The following is a 2,790-nucleotide window of genomic DNA, read 5'->3' as shown; positions in this document are numbered from 1 at the left end:
TATAAATGTGAAACAAAATCAATTATCCCAAGATGAGTTTTGTATATTCATGAGAAAATTAATGGTATGTAAAAGCAGTTTGTTCATTTAAAAATAATAAAGAATTTCCCTTTACTGAGTCTTCCCATGCCAAAGGCACATTTTATAATACTTATTTATAAAGCTGTCCGCCTCCGTAGTGTAATGGTCAACACGCTGGGCTACCGTACTGTAGGTCCCGGGTTCGCTTCCCATGGGGGGTCAAAAAAATAATAGTGATTTTTTCACTAAAATATTTATTCTATATTACCCTGGACTGGTACCTGAAGCGGAGGGCTGGTCACCTTCCTTTCATGTGTTAACGATCAAGATAACACTGCGTTTATATGATTCAGTGCCCTATGCACCATTGGGTGTGGATAAGGGTTTGAAGAAGAAAATATTTATTAAAAAAATATGACACGTAATGAAATACGACATGGCCGAATGATGCGATATTTTTCAGATCTACCATCTTCATTTTCCGTTTATGATTAGCTCTTTTGTATTTAGTTATATTTATTTGTTTAATGAATTATGGAATGTGAAAGCAGGTTGTACAACTTCATTGCATAATAATTAAAGTTCTTTCGACGTGACGGTAGACGCTCGACTGCGAAACTGGCGTCCTAGGTTCGATTTACGCCAATTGCAAAATTAATTCAAGAAAAAAAATGTTTGCGATGATTTTTCATATCTACCTTTCCTATCCTTACTGTACCACCTACAAACAAGCTTCTACAAACTGAGAGTTTGCGGGTTCAATAAAACTTTTTATAAGAAATTTAAATTTAATGCTTTATTTTTATTTCTCTTTTATTATTATGTCTAAGAAAGCCTATTTATTTATTATAAAAAAGCTACGTTAAATTGTTTATGCAATTGTGATCGATAAAGCTTACAGGGGTAGGTTGTTCCTGTATATTTGAATTGAGAATCGTCCGCGACCAATCGAAGCATTCGGATTTATTTCCCGCTTATTTCGCGTGAATCGCGCCGCCATTGTATACCAACGCGACCGACAGATTTACTATGACATCGACTGCGCAGCTTAATCGATATCCTCGGGCTGTTATAACAGTGGCAGACTATTTCATATTGGGTAAACTCACCTAAAAAACTCGAATGTTTTCTACGAAAATCTAAGACAAGAAAAAATACGGTCGTAATAGTAGCTATGACATTTTTATATAATTATCGTCGAATCCGCTTAATTGGGTATTCGGTTAATTGGCCACATCTTCCCTACAGTAGTGCTTTTGTTATTTTTTACTAACTTCAATCTCTAAATGAAACCAGACCGCATAGCAAGTTACTTCTAAACTTTAGGTACAACGAAATGATGAATCAGAGAAAAAAAATGGGTAAAATTTGAAAGTACAAAACCAAACACAAGAACGGATACTGTATTTAATAATTAATGGGTTTAAATATACAAAATATACATAATATAAGTTATTACACGCGATTGAAATAAAATAAGAATAAAAAACATCGAAAATCAGGATATATTGTATTAGAGATATTGTTACTCTTAATTTTGAAGAATTTTCGATAGTATTTTTGTTTGAATTTCTATTTAGTATGAAAATTAAGGCTGTAATATATCATCAAATCTAATCATCAAAAATTAAATAAAGAATCAACCGTGCCATTTAGAATTTAATAAATTAATTTCTTTCTACATTTTAAGATTTTTCTTCCAACACATTTACTTAAAAATTATACATACTTATTACGTATTTAGAGAAAGATATTATTTGTTTATTATTACGCTTACTTCGACTTATACCTGAATTTCTTGGTCAGTTTTTTTTTTCTGATTTACTCTTAGTCATAGAGTTTAGAGTATTCACTTAAGAGTATAAAGTTTATTAGAAGTAAAGAATCCAAAAATACACCAAATAATTAGTCAAAAAAGTATGACAAAATAGTTTTGTTCTGTTTCCCAAAAAAACTAGTTAGATGTACGCCACTGCGTTTTATTAATTAAAAGTCTTATAAACTTGTCGCCTGAAGTATTAATAATTGATATTACTAGTGGACATTGATATAAGACACTTGCATTTTGCCTATAAAGTACCTTATTATACTTTTCAGGAAACATTTTATATACATAGCTGGCATTTAAACTGTGCCAACGCAAAATTAAAAACTCATCTTTACCCAGCATTTGATGTATAAAAATTTCAATATTTGAATCCTTGAGAATTGTGTAAAATAAATAATTTCATAAATATCTATTGAACACCCGTCATACCAAATACAAAGCACTCGGCCATTTCCTTCTGTCAACTTTTGATATTTTTGTATTCCTTTTATAAAAAGTAAAATAATATTATTACATTAATCCATCATTAATAATAATAATATGTATTATCTTACTGAAGATACTTCCGGCGCCAACTTCAAGATACCGTCTCACATCCCACGTATTACAGAATTACTCAAACTTTATAATAAATAATGAAAAACAAACTAATATAATTAAAAAATAAATACTTTTTGTATTCACTTCTTACCTTTTATTCATTTAAAAAATCTTGGTTAGTAAAATCAACAACAAAAATGTCATAAAATACACATAAATTAAAAAGAATAAAAAACCGAATATACTTTGATGGATGTGGCATTAAAAAAAAAATACTTTAACATACATATATGAACAACATTTTGAATGTGTCCAAATACTTGTTCACAAATCTGGATTATCTCCAATTATAAAAGTTTTTTTTAATATTGTTTGAGTAGTGTGGTTGTCAAACATGGGTG

This window comes from Brachycentrus maculatus, unplaced genomic scaffold, assembly GCF_059751285.1.
Source record: "Brachycentrus maculatus isolate JH-2025_06_01 unplaced genomic scaffold, ASM5975128v1 h1tg000522l, whole genome shotgun sequence".
In the NCBI taxonomy this organism is placed as follows: Eukaryota; Metazoa; Arthropoda; class Insecta; order Trichoptera; family Brachycentridae; genus Brachycentrus; species Brachycentrus maculatus.
This window is presented reverse-complemented; position numbering follows the sequence as displayed.